This window comes from Loxodonta africana, chromosome 3, assembly GCF_030014295.1.
Source record: "Loxodonta africana isolate mLoxAfr1 chromosome 3, mLoxAfr1.hap2, whole genome shotgun sequence".
In the NCBI taxonomy this organism is placed as follows: Eukaryota; Metazoa; Chordata; class Mammalia; order Proboscidea; family Elephantidae; genus Loxodonta; species Loxodonta africana.
Window position 1 is genome coordinate 158,874,714 of NC_087344.1, and position 21,443 is coordinate 158,896,156.

Here is a 21,443-nt window from a genome sequence, read left to right on the forward strand (position 1 = left end):
GGCAGGGGTGATTGGCATATATACAGGTATCTGATTGCAGCATGGGGTCACGCTCTGAACAAGGCAGGGGACTGAGAACCGACCCCCAAGTGTCTCTGAGGAAAACATGTCTCTGTTCCCTACAGCGTGGTGGTAGGTGGGTTCTGCAGAGGGACCATGGGCACCCAAAGTTTTTAGTTGTAAGGACTGGGAGGTACCAGTTATCTTTGGACCCCTGTTGGGGGTGGCTGGGTGACCTGAGTGGAGCTACCAGTCCCTTAGGTCCCTGATGTGGGTAGGTGAGAACCTTGTTCAATAGGCAAAGCAATCTCAAACGTCAAACATCCACCTCTCCACCGCACAGCTGAAATCGTTGGAGTTTACCAACAAGGGCCTATTCTCCCAAAATAGCCCCACACAGGTCCATGCAGAAGGGAAAGGTGCTCAAGGTCCATGGACAGTTTTTGCCTGACAGGAGCCACTTCTGTCCTGAGCTCCCCCAGTTAATGGAACTAGCAAATTATCTTTTTCCCCCAGTTGCAAATTTTTTCCTTCTCCAAGGATGGGAGGGTGGCTCTAGGTGCTCACCAGGGTCTATCTCAGGCCCAGGATTTAGCCGGTGAAGCCGGCTTGGGGGTGGGGGGGCACGGTAAAATATACACAAGTACTTAGCTTTTGCTGAGAGCGCCCTTCTCCTCAGGTTCTAGAGGTGTGAGTAGGCTTTGTGGCTGGCTGCTTCTCCCTGAGGGAACTGCGACTGAATGCTAGTACCGCCACCGCCGCTGCTCCGGGAATTGTGTCTGAGGGCTCCCCGCGATTCAGGTCTGGTAACTCCTCTCCACTTCTGAACAGTCCCTTCCTCCCCCTGCCCCTCAGTTCATTGTCTAAGCTTGCCTTTGATGCTCAGGGCTCCCAGCTTGTCACAACTATACTTGTTTCACTTGTTTTTTCTGGTCTTTGTTGTAAACAGGGTTCGCTGGAAGCATCTGTCTATCCTGCCATCTTGGCTTCACCTCCGCTTTAATTAGTTTTTGTCATTAACCCATCAGCTTCCAACTTCTATTGTGCTAGATAACATGGAATAATTTTATAAATGTTGAGATACTGGTATTATAAACCCTTTGAAGTGAACAGAGGAAGCGAAAGCTACAAAGGGCTATGGAAAAACCAGTATGGAAGAAGAAATTAGAAAACCAAGGAAAAAAGGAGGGATGAACCAAAAAACTAGGATGCTTAAGACGGAAATGATGTGAACCATGTGGTGTATGAATTGGTGTGTGGTGATAAAATATGGTAAAAAATAAGCACTCAGCAGGGATATGAAAACACATCCACACACTAGCATTCATTGAGCGTTTACTATGTCCAAGCACTATGCTAAGTGCCTTGCCTGCTGCCTTACTCTTCACCATCAATAGTAGGTAGTACTACTATTCCCATTATACAGATGGGAAAACAGTCCATAAAGATATAGTAGTTTGGTTAAGATTGCATAGCTAATAAATGGCAGATCCAACATTTGGCCTGCCTGACTCCAAGCCCTTAGCTGGTAGGTGACTGGTTCTGAGAACAATTCAGGAGCAAATAGCGTGGATAAGGCTGCCATTGAAAGAGCTCTGGCCTTAGACGGGGGCTCTAAGCCAGACCTGGGAAGATGCTAAAAGGGAAGTGAAAAGATGTCAGAAGAGCTGAAGCCTGTGTTGTGCAGTTTCCTGAGGAACAGGGGTGGTCAGAAAAGTCCTTGTTGGAAACTTCTGTAAGGCTGTTCAGGTTCTGAGACCTGCAGGAGGGGTGCAGATATCACAGGACATGATCCCAGATGTAAGTACCCAGTTGGGTGAAATGACTCACCATCCTGAACATGTAAGCACTTAGGTGAAGTGACTCATCACCCTCATGTCATGCCACACCCTCAGCTGTTAATCATGGTGAAATGTCACAGCAAGTTGAGGGAAGTGTGTATTTAAAAAACAGTTACTCTTACTGGCTTAGTCCCTGAAAACAGAGAATGAACAGCCTTGTTATCACTGAATTCACATGTGCTCTGACTCTTGGGCCCCTGTCAGCCTTGGGGTGACAAGAACGCCTAGGACAAAGCACAGAGAGCCTGAGGAAGGAAACTCACAGGCTCAGCCCCAGCAATGGTGGAAGAGACATTTCTGCAGCAGCAGATGGGTGAATGTGGGTGTCTTAGTTATCTAGTGCTACTATAACAGAAATATCACAAATGGGTTGGTTTAACAAACAGAAGTTTATTTTCTCACAATTTAGGAGGCTAGAAGTCCGAATTTAGGGTGCCAGCTCTGCAAACCCAGTAGAACAATTCACATCAGCTCTCAAGCCTTATTCTGTGAGATCTTCTGGGTAATGCCCCCACCCTCCAGACTCTGGATATTGGTTATGGTCTCTGGATTCTGGGTGGAAGCCCCTCAGCCCTGGGCTTCAAGTTTCAGGCCTGCTGGGAGGGCAACTCTGCTCCCTCGGCTTTGGGCAGCCCCATTCTCCTAGTCCATCTGACTGGCAGCCCCACACTCCAGAACCAAGTTGGAGAAGACCTGATGTTTTGAAACCTAGGAGGCTGTGGCCCCACTCTTTGAGATCCAGAAGACCATGGCCCCACCCTGAAACTGAGAAGGTCCTGCTTTCCGTGCTCCTTCCAACAGTTCTGCTGATCTCCGAGCTGCTCCAGAGATGGTCCTTTTCTTTTCTTGTAGGACAACAGATCTAGCTCCTTTGGCCTGTTTCCTGCCTGTAGAATTTCAAGAGTCAGACAGTGTTCCCTCCCTTCATTCTTTCTCTGTCCCCTTCAATCTAAGCTGATGGATTTTCTGCTGTGGTAGTTTGTTCGAACCATCAGTCACAGGCTTAATCTCTTTAACAAAATATTGCTTAGCCACATCCTTGGTGAACAGTCTAGGACATGTGTCCTTAGTTTTTACAACAGAATTTTCCAAGTCTTTAAGTTCTATTTTCGCTTTGCACAATTTGTTTTTAAGTCTATATCCTTCCTTGTGCATTTTACTGTAAGTATCAAAGAGCAACCATGTGGCCCCTACAAGATCTTGCTTAGAAATTTCCTCAACAAGATATTCAAGTTCACCACTTACAAGGTTTACCTTCCACCAACACTTGAACATAATTCAGACAAGTTCTTTGCTACTGCATAAAAGGCATTGCCCTTCCTCCATTGTCCAATCACATGTTCGTCATTTTCTTTTAAAGCTTCACTGGAAGCACATCTAACATCCACATTTTCTAGCAGCATTCTGTTGCTGGCACCGTGTGTATTCTGTAAGATGATAGAGACTTTCTCTATAGCTTGCCTCACTTCCTTTTGAACCCTCATCAGAATTGCCTTTGACATCTATAATTCTACTAACAGTCTCTTCGAGAAAATCTAGGCTTTTACTATTAGGCATTTTAAAACTCTTCAAGTCTCTCTTACTCAATTCCAAAACCACTTCCACATTTTAGGTATCTGTTAGAACAGTGTCTCACTCTTCCGGTACCAAATTCTGTCTAACTAATCTAGTGCTGTCATAATAGAAATACCATAAATGGGTGGCTTTAACAATTTTTTTTTTTCTCACAGTTTAGGACCCTGGAAGTCCAAATTCAGGGTGCTAGCTCTGGGGGAAGATTTTCTGTCAGCTCTGGAGGAAGGCCCTTTTCACTTTGAGCTTCTGCTCCTGGAAGATCTTCAAGTAGCTTGGTATCTCTCTTCCCCATCTCTACTTGATTGTTTAATCTCCTTTATATCTCAAAAGATATTGACTCAGAAATACCATACACGAATCCTGTCTTATTAACATAGCAAAAACAACACATTCCCAAACTGGGCTATAACCACAGGCATAGAGGTTAGGATTTACATCACATAATTTTGGGGGACACAATTCAATCCATGACAGTGGGGTCTGGGCTGCCCACATGGGCTTGAGTCACTGCCCTTATTGCGTGGCCTAGGGAAAGTCATGGAACCTCCACAAGCCTGCCCTAAACTGCAAAATAATGATAGTAATACCCCATTGACCTCACAGCAGTGTGAAATCTTAATAGAACATTGAAGCACTACATCAGTATTAACATTTATGATGAATTGAAGCAGTGGTGATATAAAAGCCTTGACCAACTAACCACAGGAAGAAGTTGAGGGGTGCTCTTGCCCCTGGTAGGTGATGAACAGTTCTATTCCAGCCAGAATAAAGGGTCCCCACACATGAGAGCATGGGGCTGTATCAAGTATGACTGTATGTCACGATAGAACTTTCCAAAGCCTTCCTCAAGCAGAAGCTCCTCCCAGTGGATCTCTCTTCTAGAGTGTCGGCGTCTGATATGTATTTGTGAGTCAGTGAAAAGACTGGTTCACTGGTCCAGAGTTCAAACCTCATTTCTACCATTAATGAGTTATGCAACATGGGGCAAGTCACTTATCTTCTGTGACCTTCAGTTTCTTCATCTGTACAATGGAAGAGTAAGCAACACCTATTCCACAGAGTTGCTGTGAATATTATATATTAAGAAGTGCTTAGCACAGCACATTTAGATGCTTGACAAGTACTTGGTGAGTTTGAATTCACAGTTTGATTCCATTCTCTGTTTTGGTTGTTCGCCTCCCCAATGGAAGGGGTGGAGAACAAAAGGAGGAAGAGGATGGACTACATTTATAAGAATCCTACCAGATAAAAGGCACTGTGCCATGCACTTTATATATAAAACACATTTAATTCCCTCAGACACCCTGTGGAGTGTGTGCTATCCTTATTTACAAACAGGGTACCAGGTACTCATAGAGGTTGTTACGGATTGAATTGTTTGGCAGGACCCAGTGTACAAGATTAGGTTGTATATGGAGTCAATCTTTTTTGAGATATTAAAGAATCGAGCAGAGAGAAGTGAGGCTTCCTACCACCAAGAATAAAGAAACAGGAAGGGAGCGCATCCTTTGGACCTGGGGCCCCTGTGCTGAGAAGTTCCTAGGCCAGGGAAAGATTGATGACAAGGACCTTTCCCCAGAACCAACAGAGAGAGAAAGCCTTCTCCTGGAGCTGGCACCCTGAATTCGGACTTCTGGCCTTCTAGACTGTGAGAGAATAAATTTCTCTTTGTTAAAGCCATCCACTTGTATTTCTGTTATAGCAGCACTAGATAACTAAGACAGAGAGTAAGCTATCTACCAAAGGTCTTATCTTTTGAACTTAGGCTTGACACCAAAATCTATGCCCTTTCTATAATACAACACCCAGAATCTATTCAAATCTCCAATGATTTTTTCTTGCTTATAATACAAGAAAATCTCAAGATGCACAATACATGCAGAACAGATACTCTTCAAACATAACCTCACGTTATTCGATTACTCTGTTGCCACCTAAACCATCCCTTTGATGACTCCTGGTCCCTACGGTTCAATTCTTACCTCATTCCTCCTCTACCTCTAGGTCTAGGTTGGAAAAGTTTAAAGCCATAAAGTATGAAAGATCTTTAAAGATTATCTGATCCCAGTCCTTCATCTACAGGTGAGAAAATGGAAGCCCAGAGCATCAGGTGCCCTACGTTAGAAACCTGAGGGCCTGGTGGCAGCCCATGCCCTTTCCCCTCAGCCTTTCTGCCTCATTGGGAAGCACAAGGCTTCTCTTTCCTGTTGATCTGCCCTCCCTAAGAAGCCAGTGTCAGAGACACAACGTTGAAAACAGAGATAGCATCAGTGCCTTTTCCTATTAACTGTTCAGGTGGTATGAGATGCCACCAGTTTTTTCTTTCAAATCTAGGACACCTGATTGCTCAGAAATTAATGTTTCCATAGAAAAATGGAAATAATAAATCCTTTTGCTAAAAAGACTGGGGACAGGAGGAAGGGCACAGTCTTGAGAATGAAGACAGTATGTTGAATTTGGTTAGCCTTCTAAGCTTCTAGGCTAGGCTCTTCTCTGCCCAGGTCCCAGCTCCCCTCTATCCTCCTGATTCAACAGATGGCTTCTGCATTCTGTGCCTTTTACTGCCCAACCAACCTTTCCTCCTTGGGCCTTGGGCCCTGCTCCCTGAAACCACAGCCTTCCACTGAGCCGTCAACAGTGTTTGTTCATTCTTAACTCCCTCTAGTTTTCTCTTTCCTCTTTGTGTTGTCTTGGTTTTTGAATATTCCATACTTTAATAAAGTACTGTGACCATTCTGTTCTATCTCAAGACTGTGCTGCATAGTGGAATAAGAATTTTGCTTAGGAATCTGACACACTTGGATTTAAAAACTCATTCTAACACTGACTAGCTGTGTGATTCTGGGAAATTTAGTCTTTGGACTTCAGTTTCCTCATCTGTAAAATGGGGAAAATAATATTTCTTGGGCAGGTCTTTTGTCAGAATTAACCAAATAGTGTCTTTAAAGTGTTTTGCACATAATAAGGGCACAACAGATGGTGGCTTTTCTTCTTTTAGCAGGCTAATGATCCCAGGGAAACCCTGGTGGCATAGTGGTTAAGTGCTATGGCTGCTGACCAAGAGGGCAGCAGTTCAAATCTGCCAGGCGCTCCTTGGAAACTCTATGGAGCAGTTCTACTCTGTCCTATAGGGTCGCTATGAGTCGGAATCAACTCAAAGACAGTGGGTTTAATGATCCCAGATCTTACTCTCCTGCTAAGCCCAGTCGTAGTCCCCCAGGAGTCCATTTGGATACTGTCAAGTTGAAGTCATCTTTATAAGACCCAGAGATCTGGCCCGGTCTGCCCAGCACTGCTGTCTCTGTCCCTACATGTGCCTGGCAAAGTGGCTCTGCTGCAGCTCAATTATATTGTGCTATCTGTCTTCAGCCAGCATGGGCTTGCCTCCAAGGCTATAATAATTTTCAAGGTGTGATTATTCTTCACAGCCCAAAGAGGTCATTGAAGGCCCCAGAAGGGCAGAATGATATAAGCGAATGGAAAAACAATGGGCCTTGGAATCTTGAGTCCAACTTTTTGCCCTGTCACTAACTAGCTCCGTGACCTTGGATTCTCTCCATTTCAATTATAGAAAGGCAATAGAAATTCCCCCCTTCTTTCCTTCCTACCTCCCGCTTCCTTCAGCAAATACGAATTAAACATCTAGGGACTAAGGATACCAAAGTGAGGGAAACAGATAACATCTCTCCATGATGGCATCATGTTAATCAGATAAATCAATTGAAAATGACAACTATGAGGAGTACTCTCCAGGAAAGGTTCATGATGCCAGAATGGAAAATGTCTTATAGTGGAAAAGCAATGGGCCTTGGAAACTTGGATCACTGGTGGTGACTGTCTTAGGCTGGGTTCTCTAGAGAAGAATAACCAGTAAAGTGTACAAATATATATAGACAGATTTACGTCAAGGAAATGGCTCACACAGTTCTAGAGGCTGGAACATCCCAAATCTATGAGTCAGGATAGAGGCTTCTCCGGATCCATGTAGCTGCTGCAAACCCAAGATTGGCAGGTCAGAGAGCAGGGCTCTTGCTCATAGGCTACAAAGATCAATGAATCCCAAGACTGGCAGGCAAGACCACAGGTTAGCTGCTACCTCACGTCCCAAACACCAGAGTTCCGATGAACAGGAGCCGGCTGCATGACCCAGAGTGAGCAAAAACCCATAAGCCTTACCAGAATGTCCACTTATATTCAATGCAGCCCACATGCCCAAGGAAACTCTCTTTCAACTGATTGGCTATTCATGGCAGATCCCATCATGGAGGTGATCAGATTATATCAAATCTCCTCCTGGAAGTGATCATAACATCAAATGACTGCCAAACAACATCATAACTGCCAATTCACTGAGAATCTTGGACCAGCCAAGTTGACACACAGCCTTAACCATCACAGTGACCAATGGTGGGAGTGGACCTGGACAGGGGGGTCAAGAAATGCTTTTTGATGAAGCTGTGACTGACAGAGATCTGGAGGACAAAGAGGCAGAGGACATGGTCAGTGTAAAGACCCAGTAGTAGGAGGGGTCGAGGGGCCTTGAGGAACTGGAAGAAGGCCTGAGGGAAAGTTGAGTGGAGAACAGGGTGGCAAGGATGGCTGCAGGGGTCAGAGGACACAGGGCTTAAAGGCCTTTTAGGCCATGCTAAAAATTTTAGCTTTCAGTTCCCTACAGGGACAGGAAAGCCCTTGAATGGTTTTTAAAAGGAGAGGAAGGACACTCAATAGGTAGTTGTTGGAAGAACTAATGAGTCCTCAACACCTTAACTCTCAATTTATTTATCAGACCAAGTTGTCAGTCATATAATCAGAGCTTGTATCTCAGTCATCTAGTGCTGCTATAACAGAAATACCACAAGTGGATGGCTCTAACAAAGAAAAATTTATTTTCTCACAGTCTAGTAGGCTAGAAGTCCAAATTCAGGGCATCAGCTCCAGGGGAAGGCTTTCTCTCTCTGTTGGCTCTGGAGGAAGGTGCTTCTCATCAATCTTCTCCTGGGCTAGGAGATTCTCCGAGGAGGACCCCTGGGTCCAAAGGATGTGCTTTGCTCCCCGCACTGCTTTCTTGGTGGTATGAGGTCCCTCTGTCTCTTTGCTCACTTCTCCTTTTTGTATCTCAAAAGAGATTGGCTCAAGACACAATCCAGTCTTGTAGATTGAGTCCTGCCTCATTAACTGCCGCCTATCCCACCTCATTAACATCATAGAGGTAGGATTTATAGCACATAGGAAAATCACATCAGATGACAAAATGGCAGACAATCACACAATATTGGGAATCATGGTCTAGACAAATTCATACACATGTTTTGGGGGGACACAATTCAATCCATGACAGCTCGAAAAAATAGGCATGGCAAAGAACAGTTCAATAGGCAAATGAGATGGGAAAGAATCTAGAAGGTTGAAGTGCTATCTTAAAATTTAAGCTCAGGCACAGTGTCATAGTGGGGGGTCCCTGGGTCATTTGAGGAGAGTTCAGGGAATTGGGCACCTGGCTCAAAGGGGAGCGAAGAGGGAGTCCTGAGGAAGAAAGGGGGAACATTCCAGTGTCTCTAACACCAAAGATACGTTGCCTACTTCATAATTGGGACCAGGGCTAGCCATTCTTGAATGTATTAAAACCAAAAACCTACTGCCAATGAGTCAATTCTGACTTGTAGTGACCCTATAGGATAGAGTAGAACTGCCTCATAGGGTTTCCAAGGCTGTAGTCTTTTCAGAAGCAGGCTACCACATCTTTCTCCCACAAAGAGCGGCTGGTGGGTTTGAACGCCAAGCACTTCACCACTGTACCACAAGAGCGCCTTCTTGGATATATCACAGATAGAAAAAAGGGAAAACCTAGTGATTGTTTGGGGCCTTAGTGAAGCCTGTCACCTCATCAAAACCAATGAGAGGAGCCCCTTGCCTGACAAGGTAAAATGCATATATATGCATAGTTGAAATTTAATTCAGCCCTTGTGACTTATAAAGACATTTTCTGTCAATGTAATCTGATTTTCCACTATCTCATGGAGTTAAATCCTGGTCTAACTGCTTGCTGAGTACATTGCCATAACCTCAGTGGGTACCTGCGGAACATTTGTGGTTGGTGGTGACCACAGCCACTACAGCATGGGCCAGGTACTCGTTGTCTGACCATGGACAAGCTGCTGAGGGCTGCTGAGCCCCGGTTTCTGCATCTATAAATTGGGACTAATGATCCCTATCTCACCAAATTAAATGAGAGAATGTATGTACTGTGCTTAGCATAGGGTCCGGTAACTGTGGCGGCAGCTATTATTACTGCAATTATTCTGTATGTGTGATGTAACTATAAAGCTTCTATAGGGACCAGAAAGGTAATGTAACTATATAGCACAGCAAGTAATAAAAGACAATAGAGAAATAGGGGATGGTGGGAACTGTGGCAAACTGGAGAATCCTTGTCTGCCCAAAGGGGGCAGCAGCTCCTCAGCTTTAGCCATTGGCTGCTGGGTAAGGCACTCAGGGCAAGTGTTGTTTGATATGACTTTTCCAGAGATGCTGGGAGTCCTGATTTATGTTAATTTTGACATCTAATTTAAATAAAAAACAATAAGCAATAACAACAATCAAAACTAATACCTCTAGGGGACCCACAAAACAGGTCCTGGAGCAAAGCTGAACTGAAGACTGCTAGAACAAAGCTCCACAAAGGCCAAGTTGCTCTGGGAAGTCAGACCTGCCCCACAGAAAAGACCCTAAAAGAACATTAAAGGCCATGAAGGGAAGTCCAAAGCAGGGCTTTGAACCAGTTTGTTCCCGTTCAAACCCCTGCTGAGAATTTGCATGTCTAATAAGTTTCCAGACTACGCCCAACGCTGCTAGTGAGGGGCGAATTCTTAGAACCACTAGTAGAGCAGTGGTTCTCTAAATTTATTATGTGGAAGAATCACCTAGGAATCTTGTTAAAATGTAGACTCTGATTCAGTATATCTGGGATGGAAATGTAAATTCTCAACAGGGGTTTGAACCAGAATGAACCAGTTTGAAGCCCTGGTCCAAAGGAAGCACTCCAGACATGTTCTGTGAAATGGTAACATTGTCAGAACAGGCATACATCAACCTTCCTCAGGGAGGATCTTGAAAAGGTCGGAACTCTTTTAGCTCCAAGACTGGAGCAGTTACTGAAAGACAAGAATGGCCTTGTACAATCCCAGCCCGGGAAGTGGGGCTCCCAGGAGCCTGAGGGTATTTCAGGAGCTGCTCTTAGGGACGGCAATACTACCAATGTCCACTGGAGGCCTCTCTCACACAAGTGATGGCACTGTTGTCCCTGATCTAGAGGAAGTGGCAGCCCTGGGATTCTGGGATACAAGGCCAGGTCGGGCCCTGGTGGGAGCACTGCTGCAGCTCTTTACATGACATGACTGTTAAATGCTTACAGATGCCAAACTTGTATTTTAGGGGACAGCCCTCCGACTAGCCAGCAAGCCTGTCAAAGGAGTATTTCTTGTGCACATAAAGCCTTTGGAGACATTCTCTGCACACTGGGTTTTCTGTACAAGGTCAGCCTGGCTGCTTTCCATGCCCAGTGTCGTCTTCTGACACTGGAGCCCAGGGACCTACTGCTGCCTGCCATGATGGGGCCAAACAAGGATAGTCCAGGCTTCACGGATCGCCCTGTTTAGGGAGCAGCTTCAACTGCTTAGAAAGCCCTGTCTTAACCTTAAGCCAAATATATCTCCTCCCCTTCATCCTCTGAAGCCATTCTATAGCAGCTTCGGGTCTCGCAAAGAATAGTCCTGGAGAAAAGACTATGTTATTACTGCTTTTTGTGACGCTAAGAGTAATATGTACTTCCTGCAGATCATTTGGAAACAGAAATATGTGAAGAAGAAAACGTGCAGAATGATTTTAAACTGAAAGTCTAGACTTAAAACCAGTACGAATCATTCAGGCAACAAATATCTATTGAGCACCTACTATGTGCCAGGCCCTGTTCTCGGCACTGAGGATAGAGTAGTGAACAAAACAAAGCCCCTGGCCTCATGGAGCTTATATTCTAACATGAGAGTGATTTAGGAAATAATATTGGAGTCATTATTCCCTGTCATTGAGCATAGAGGCTATGCCCCAGCTGGAGCTGGGCTCACAAGGGCTCACAAGGACTCACAAGGACACATCGACCTGGCCCTGAGATATAAAACAATAGCTAAAATAATCTTGGAAGGTATCTTTTGGGGAACATTTCACATAAGCCAGAACACAAAAGACTTTCCACTCTTATCTTTTTCTATTAGCATCTAGTGAATAGAAATTTGTTGGACCAATGAAGACCCTCCTGACTGTCGTTACTGAAACCTGTACTGATGATTGTTAAGAAAGGCAATTCAAAATACAAGATCACGGTTTCTAGCCAATCTGTGAAAAGATGAAGCTTTCCATGGTTTTGTCCATTTTGTAGTGTTAATACACACTGATGACTCTGCAGTATTCTTCGGGTTTGGGCAGACATGGCTGTGGCAGCATGCTTGTCCATTTTCCCATTCTTGCTTATTCTGTAGTATTTCCTTGGACTTGGGCAGACATGGCTCTAGCAACATGCTTGTCCGCTCCCCACTTTTGCCTTTTTGAATATATGGCAAATAAAGCTTTCTTTTTGCTTTACTAAACTTTGTGATGTTTTTTTCCCCTACAACAGGAGACAGTCAAAAAAGCAGGATAAAGGATTTAGAGACTGATGAAACAGGGCACCATTTTTCACAGGGTGGTCAGGAAAAGAGGGAGCAAGCTACGTGGGTATCTGGGTAAGAGTTTCAGGTGAAAGGAACAGGAAGTGTCCAGGTGTTGGGGTAGGAGCTTGCTTAGTGTGCAAGGAACTGAAAGAGGGCAGTGTGGCAGAAAGAGACGTGTAAGGGGCGCGGGGAAGAAGATGAGGCAGAGGGGCAGGTGAGGCGAGATTATGTGGGGACATGTAGGCCGTGGTGAGGGCCTTGAGTTTTTATTGAATGAAATGGAAACCCAAAGTGGGGTCTTAAACAGGAAAGTGACATGACCAACCTTATGTTTTGAAATGATCATTCTGGACACTGAATGGAAAATAGGCAGGAGTTGGGGATAGGGGTTGGGAAGGGTAAACCCGTTGCCATTGAGTCAGTCCCGACTCATCGTGGCCCTATAGGACAGAGTAGAACTGCCCCATAAGGTTTTCAAGGAGTGGCTGGTGGATTTGAACTGCTGACCTTTTGGTTAGCTGCTGTAGTTCTTAACCACGGCACCACCAGAGCTCCTTGGCAAGGGGAGCAGCTGAGAAACCAATTACGAGGTTATTGTAATATTAATACAAAGCTGCAAAAGCAGAGCTGCACTGGTTGAAAAGGTGGAGGTGAGTGGAGGGCCCAAAGCCCCTCTCATTGGGCCTGCTCCCTTTCTACTCAGTGGTCTCTGAGGCTCCTCTGTGGAACTCCAGATTTCCAAGGGACATAGTTTGGAAACCACTGGACTGAAGGGTCTCTAAGGGCCCATTCAGCTCCAGGCGTCCGTGCTCTTAGATTATTTGGGACGTGCACCTAATTCTGTGGGGTCAGGCCTGGTCTCCATGTCTCCATCAGCCAGGCCTCTGAAGATCTCAACTGGAAAACAACCAAGTTTCAGGGTCAGGGAAGAGGAGAAATTTTGAAAATTAATTCAGTTCCCACATGTTGAATACGACTGACTCTGTGCAGGGGTTATAAAGATGAGTAAGATAAAGTGGTTGCCCCATGGAACTCACCAGCTGTCATGGAAGATACGACATCCTACACATGACCCAAGTACAAACAATGAAGGAGTTCATGGCCCCTCTTTGCTTTGTCTTCTCTCCATGCACCCCCTGAACCATACGTTCCCAGTCATTAGGTCATCTGAGGAATTTGAGGATATGCAGATTCCCAGATGGCTCTTTGGAGATTCTAATTCTGTTAGCCTGGGAATTTTTATGTTAAAAAGCTGCCTGGGGAAATTGATGAGCTGCTAGGTTTGGAAACATTGGGACCCCCACTCCCACCCCATCCGAAGTCCATAAGCTTGGCTGCCCGGTGCTTGGTTTAAGCCCGTATTGTCAAAGAAAATCTCTCCTGTCCTGGGCTTGTACTATTGATCCATTTACTAGCCTAAAATATCTCAAAAATACTACGAGCACGGAGAAAAATATTTTTATAGGGCGCCACAAATCTCATCGAGGAAGAGAACCCTTATAGGACGAAATGATATGGTGTAAGGCAAACTGAACAAGTGATGGCCCAAAATTCATTCTAGGACCTGAAGAAAGTGAGACATCTCTAAACAGAAAAAGAGAAGTAAAAGAAAGGGAGAGGAAAGGAGGGGAGGGGAGAGAGAAGAGAAGAGAAGAGAAGGAATCTTACGTGAATGCATGGTCATTTTCTCTTAAATACAGGAAAGGAAAAAACCCAACGAAAACGGACCAAGAGCCATCAACTAAGAAGATTTCTCTGAGTCTGACTTCTTTCCTGGAAGCTGCGGACTTTATCCTCTACCCAGAATAGCAGCCATTAATCTAATATTAAGCTCCTCAGCCTTCCTAATTGTTCGCTTTCAGTATCAGCTGGTTTCATATTAACCTTCCAGTCTTTGCCTTAATGTAGTTACCTCCAACTCCAGCCAGACCTGATGCAGGTACTCCCATGGTTCCAGACCTTTTCCTCTTCCTGGCTGCATTTCTCCCTTTTCGACTCCTCTAAACCTGCCTCTTCTTTCTTTCTGAATGTGCTGTTAAGGAACCACAGCGATGTGGTGTTCAGCTCCTAGATTTGGGCCCCCAGAGTCTAATAAGCACATTTTGCTTCTAGCTCCCATTGGCTGTGATGGCTCCTTCTTTCCTGCACTGTCTGTGGCCGAGGCTGGGCTGTCAACTGGAGACTGATGCACCACTGCCCATCAGAGCTAACAGCCTCAGGCTATTTCTGCGACTCTGGTATTTGAGCTTTGTTTTCCCTCTCACCTGGGAAAAACGTACTGAAACTGTTTCTTTGGCAAAGACAATGCATCTTGTCCAGATGCTGAAGGAAGGCCTGCCTTGAGTGCTTGTCAGTCCCTGTGAGAACCACTCAGCTCTACCCCTAGTCTGGTTCTGTTTCCAAAATGGCTAACTCAGAAATGCCCCGACTGCCACCTGCCTAGCCTTGCCCTCTAGGTGTGAGTGACAATTTTGGAGAGGGCCCTTGACAACTTGAAAACCAAACCAAACCTGTTGGTGTCGAGTTGATTCCAACTCATCGAGATCCTGTAGGACAGAGCAGAACCACTCCCTAGGGTTTCCAAAGAGTGGCTGGTAGATTTGAACTGCCGCCCTTTTGGTTAGCAGCTGGGCTTTTAACCACTACGCCACCAGGGCTACTTGACTCCGTGAGTAACTGCTAAATAAATATAGCCAGTGAGGGCAGCGGGCAGGTCTTTTGTTCCATGGGGAATGCCACTGGGACAGTTCCTCTTCCCTTTTACAGCCAGGGTAGAGCTAGAAAGAACCTTAAAATTGACCATCCAAACCCTCTCTTCAAGCCAGGCTACAGAGTTCAGTCAGAGCAGAAGGGGGTCAGAGGGCTTCTCCCCACTTTACCAGGCCTATGCTGGGAAGGACAAGTATAGTCACGATGGTCTCCCTGCTGGCATAAGGGAGACAAGGCTGGGATGAGATGGGGGAGGTCATAGCTTCTTCATGACGTCTCCCTACCAGAGGTCCTTCTCTCAGCCACCTTGGACTAAAGCTAGCTCTTCCTGGGCCCTCCTACCTGGGCGGGGGGAGGCGAGCCAGCCCACCTGTTCTACAGTGGTTGACAGGCTGAGGGTTTGCTCTGAGCTTTTGCCTCGTAAGAATGGCCTGCCCAACACCACTTGAGGCCTCCGGGAGACGCCTCTTCACTGAAACAGCCCCAAGAGTGGAAAAAGGCACCCACCATAGCCAAGTCTTCTCTCTCCACTGGGCATGTGCACAGACACACACACACCCGTGCCCATACTTACCTACACACACAGCCCTGTCCCCACACCAGAATTACTTCTCTGGTTCATTGTGCTTTCCAGTCGTGGTGCCCCTCTTCACGAGGGGACGGAGCCATGGGCTTAGTGTGGGGAGAGCTGAATTTTGCTCTCTCTGACGCTGGCTCCATCTGAGCAGCCTTGCTGGCCTGCACGGTGAGGGATTCTTCCTCACGGTCTCTGTGATGTGTTGTTCAGCTCTAGCATTGATTCCACTCCAGAGGTACCCTGACTGCTGCCTCTTTCTTTTCTTTTTAAATTTTATTTATTTTGTTGCTGTTGTTGTAGAGAGAGAATATACACAGCCAAACACACACCAATTCAACAGTTTCTACATGTAACATTTAGTGACATTGATTACATTCTTTGAGTTGTGCAACCATCCTCACCCTCCTTTTCTGGGTTGTTCCTCCCCCATTAACATAAACTCACTGCTCCCTAAGTTTCCAGTCTAATCTTTCGAACTCCTGTTGTTAATTTGATCCCATATAGTTTTTAAAACAGCATACCTCATTTTATGCAAATAACACTTGCATTGTATGATTTTGCCAACAATTGTGTATTATTTTCCTAGGCAAGCTATGTGTGTTATATGTGGGGGTACATTATTTGCAAAAAGTATGGTAATGCTCAAGGCAGACCTTATTTTACTAAGAAACTATTGTTTGGTTTTAAGAAGACTTCAGGGGATATTTTTGATTGAAGGTTTAAAGATCATCTCAGGACAATAGTTTCAGGAGTTCATCTAACTTTCATGGCTCCAGGAAGTCTGGAGTCTATGACTATTTGAAATTCTGTTCTAAATTTTCCCACTTTTGATCAAGATTCTATTATAGGATCTTTGATTATAATGTTCAGTAATGGTAGCCAGGCACCATTCAGTTCTTCTGGTCTCCTGGCAAAGGAGGCAGTTGTTCATGGAGGAAATTAGCCCCATATTCCATATCCTCCTTTTATTCCTGACTCTCCTTTCTCTGTTGCTCCAGGTGAATACAGACCAATTGTTGTGCCCTGGATGGCCTCTTGCAAGCTTTCAAGACCCAAGGCACTATGCAACGAACTAGGAGGCAGAACAGAAGCACTAAGCATGTTATTAGGCCAATTAACTGGGATGTCCCGAACTAGGAGGCAGAACAGAAGCACTAAGCATGTTATTAGGCCAATTAACTGGGATGTCCCGTGAAACCATGGCCCTAAACCTCCAAACCAAGAAGCCAAATCCCATGAGGTTTTTGGTTGTACAAAAGCAGCCTTAGCATCTACTCTTTTTTGTTGTTATAAATATATCTATCACACAACTCTTGCCAGTTCAACTTTTTACAGGTGAACGACTTATTGACAGCAATTACAATAATCAGCTCTGTAACTTTCACCTCATTCTTCCTTCAGTGGGGTACCTCTTCTCAATATACGCCCACCTTGGGGGACTACATGAAGGCCCAAAAAACCAGTTGCCCGCAAGTTGATTTTGACTCACGGTGACCCCGTGTGTGCCAGAGTAGAGCTGTGCTCCATAGCGTTTTCAATGGCTGATCTTTCAGGAGTAGATTGCCAGGCCTTTCTTCCAAGGTATCTCTGAGCGGACCAGACCCTCCAACCTTTTGGTTAGCAGCTGAGCACATTTACCATTTATACCACCCAGGGACTCCAGGCTCCAGAAATAGAGTGGGGACACCAAAATCAACTTTGCCTCCTTCACCATGTGGTCAGCACAGCTATTTGCTTTCAATACATGCGGTAAAGGGGTGTTCACTGACCCAGCACATCCAGGCTCAGGAGAGAGGGACAGGGCCCATTTGGTGAGGAGAGACCCAAAACCCATACACATCACATTTGCAAGCTTAAAAACCACTATGGAGCAGGTCCAGGTTCTCTGAGCCAAGAGGCAGCTGCATCGGGCTGGGCAGATAGGCACCGGGCTGTGCGTAAAAAACGCTCAAGAGCCTCTCGGCCACGTTGACCCTAAGGGGGTTCATGGACCCAGGAGAAAATGTTTCTCCACATTTGTCCCAGGGGACAGGCAATTGTTCTAAAGAAAAACTTGAAACATAAAAATGAATTACTACCCACAAAAATAAAACCCTTCTAAATAACAAAGCAATGTTTTCTCATTTTTTACTTTTCATTTGAGGGTATTTTAGGCAACAGAAGCTTTAGAGTTTTTGTCATTTCATTAGGCTGTTAGTGTTCAAAATGCTATCCAGAGCTGCCTATTCCTCAAGACTGATTGACCCTCAAGAAATAGGACCGAGTAGGTTTAACTGGCTGGGTCGGGGGCCTGCGTCCGCAGAGCTCTCTGTGAGTCAGGTAGTGACACTCATCAAGCCCTGTGATCAAGCAAGCCCACGCCGGGCTCTGTGAGAGGAAAAGACCACCTGGCCCAGATGTGCCCCTAGGGGGCCCTGATGCTGTTGGGATGATGAAGTAGTCGAGCTTGCTAAGAAGAGAAAAACAGCACCATGAGAAACAAAGCAAGCAGTTCCATTCAAACAAATCAAATGCAAAGCCACTGAAGGTGGGAGGGTTTTGTCTGGAGGAGCGATGAGCCAGGTTAACCAAAGACTGAGAAGGTGAACTCTAAGTTGGGTTTAGAAGCAGAGAGAAGATAGGGCAGATGTGGCGGGTGTGGTTAGTAGCAGTGATATGGGGATATGGGTAAGTGAAATATATATATATATATATATATACACATACACATATACTGTTGTCATTGAGCCGATCACCCTCTTGGTGACCCCATATTTTGCAGAGTAGAACTGCGCTCCACAGGGTTTTCATGGCCCTGACCTTTCAGAAGCAGATTGCCAGGACTTTCTTCTGAGGCACCTCTGTGTGGGTTCAAACCACCTACCTTTCAGGTAATAGCCAAACACTTAACTATTTGCACCACCCAGGGACTGTATATGCACTTCACTTTATATATATAACAATAACAACAAATATATATATATATATATACATACATGTATATATAGGTGTGTGTATATATATATATATATATATGTGTGTGTGTATACAGAAAGGGAGAGAACCCTGGTAGCCCAGTGGTTAAGAGCTCGGCTGTTAACCAAAAGGTCAGCAGTTCAAATCCACCAGCCACTCCTTGGAAACTATACGGTGCAGTTCTGCTCTGTCTTTTAGGGTCACTATGAGTCAGAACTGAGGCGATGGCAATGATGTGTGTGTGTGTGTTGTTGTTGTTGTTAGGTGCCGTTAAATTAGTCCTGACTCATAGCAGCCCTATGTACAACAGAACAAAACACCGCCTGGTCCTGCATCATCCCCACAATGGTTGCTATGCTTGAGCGCATTGTTGTAGTCACTGTGTCAATCCATCTCATTGAGGGTCTTCCTCTTTTTCACTGACCCTCTACTTTACCAAGCCTAATGTCCTTCTCCAGGGACTGGTCCCTCCTGATAACATGTTCAAACATTATATATATATGTATACACACACACACACGTATATATACATACCAAAAGATGCATTGCATTGGGTAAATCTGCTGCAAAGGACCGCTTTAAAGTGATGAAGAGCAAAGATGTCAGTCTGAAGACTAAGGTGTGCCTGGCCCAAGCCATGGTATTTTCAATCACATCATATGCATGTGAAAGTTGGACAATGAATAAGGAAGACCGAAGAAGAATTGACACCTTTGAATTGTGGTGTTGGCGAAGAATATTGAATATACCATGGACTGCCAGAAGAACAAACAAATCTGTCTTGGAAGAAGTACAACCAGAATGCTCCTTAGAAGCAAGGATGGTGAGACTGCATCTTACATACTTTGGACATGTTGTCAGGAGGGATCAGTCCCTGGAGAAGGACATCATGCTTGGCAGAATACAGGGTCAGCGGAAAAGAGGAAGGCCCTCAATGAGGTGGATTGACACAGTGGATGCAACAATGAGCTCAAGCATAACAATGATTGTGGGGATGGCTCAGGACCAGGCAGTGTTTTGTTCTGTTGTGCATAGGGTCGCTATGTGTCGGAACCAACTCGACGGCACCTAACAACAACAACAACAATACACACACACACGCACACATATATACACACATATAGATACATTAACAAAGTTTGGGTAAGAGGAGGACTAGAGGAGCAATAAGAAGCCGTGCTTAGGATGCCTGCAATACCTCCCCTAACCCTGCCCCAACCACATACAGCAACCCCCCTTCTCTCAGGAGTAGGCTGCTGCCTGGGGTGGTACAGCCATTTCCATAGCAACCAATTGTTCTGTCACGATTCTGACTCCAGGTGGGCTATAAACAGAAGGAACATATGAAACCACTCAGTGACAGCAGACATCTAGTTTTCCAGTAAATGCCTCTGCTAATAAAGAAGAGAAGATGTACAAGCTAGGACATAAATGGAACAGGGATGAGCAAATGCTAAATTTTCCATCGGGCATCCGCCGTTTGCTAAAAATAGCAATAACAACCTACTAGATTCAACAGATGATGCCAGCAAGGAGGGCCCGGAAGAGTCTATGTCAGATTAAGGACGTTGGAGGCCGGGGATGTACAATATCAGGTTTGTGATGTGCGGAGGACAGGCCTCAATGCAGCATCTCAACCTCACACACACCCCTGATGCTGTCATTGGAAAAGTCACACTGCTGAAGTTGCCAATCCAGCACCACCTGACAGGATCCTAGCTTTCATTCACTCATTTCTTCATTCATGCATGCATGCATGTATTCAAGGAGGACTCATCAATGCCAGATAGGGGTTAGTAGCCTAAGTACAAGCCTCACTAATTAGAAATAGCTTGGAGAAAAGCAAGTTTAAATTATAAGATATTTTAGGAGCAAAGCACACTATTGCTTTGAAGCCAGGATAAGGCAATGCTTTTGACAGTGTTTTTTTTTTTCTTAGTTATCTAATGCTGCCATAACAGAAATACCACAAGTCGATAGCTTTAACAAACAGAAGTTTATTCTCTCACAGTCGAAGAGGCTAAAAGTCCCAATTCAAGATGCCAGCTCCAGAGGAAGGCTTTCTTTCTCCGTCAACTCTGGGGGAAATTCCTTGTCATCAATATTCCCCTGGTTTAGGAGCTTCTCGGCACAGGGACCCTGGGTCCATAAGACACACTCCTCTCCTGGTTCTTCATTCTTGGTGGTAGGACATCTCATTCCTCTCTGCTTGATTTTCTCTTTTATATCTCAAAGGATATTGATTCAACTACAACCTAATCGTGCAGATTGAGTCCTGCCTCGTTAACATAACTGCCCCTAATCTTGCCTCATTAACATCATACAGGTAGGCTTCACAACATTAAAAGCGTCAAGTGTTTTCACAGTCCTTGAAAACTGTTCACTTCAGCAGTTAAATAACACTCTGGCAGTCATAACTCATTTAGCTGGTATTTATTAATCTAAGAACTATGCATGGGGTCTGGGAGTCCCTGGGTAGTGTAAACGATTAACGCTCACAGCCAGTAGTCGAAGGTTGATGGTTTGAGTCCAGCTGTAGGCTCTTAAGAAGAAAGGCCTGGCAATCTACTTCTGAAAAATCAGTCCACGAAGGCCCTATGGAGCACAGTTCTACTCAGACACCCATGGGGGTGTCATGAATCAGAACTGACTCGATGGTAACTGGTTTATGCATGGGTTTGGGGACACTAACGTCAACAAAATTAAGAGGGTACCTGTCATCATGAAACTTGTAAATCATGTGTATGTGTTGGTGAAGGAGGGATAGGTACAGACGATAAGAGGTAATTATGCCTCTTTTCATTGGCTTTTCTGCCATTTGCGTGTCCTTTCACACATTGTAAAAAGGAACCCTTTATCAGCAGTATTTGTCTAAATAATTAGCAATGCAAATCAGGAGGCTCCAAATTCAGCTTGGTGTTATTTGACCACAGGGGTGGATTATCCAACAAGCAAGGCAAGCACAGGCTTACTTGTGCTTACTTACTAATATGTAGTGAACGCTTTCACATGGGTTTCACTTTTTGATGTGGCGTGGTAAAAGTCACGTGAAATTATTCACTACAGATTCATAAGTAAGCGCAA

The 21,443-nt window shown here is 45.0% G+C and overlaps 1 protein-coding gene across 1 annotated transcript in view; it reads left to right on the forward strand.

Moving 5' to 3' along the window:
* Positions 1 to 16,421, forward strand: part of CD58 (CD58 molecule) — a 95,222-nt gene extending 78,801 nt beyond the window's left edge. Inside the window, exon 6 of the mRNA XM_064282373.1 lies at positions 16,403 to 16,421. The gene's annotated coding sequence lies outside the window, so the exon portion shown is untranslated. The remainder of the gene's footprint in view (positions 1 to 16,402) is intronic.
* Positions 16,422 to 21,443: the final 5,022 nt, after the last annotated feature.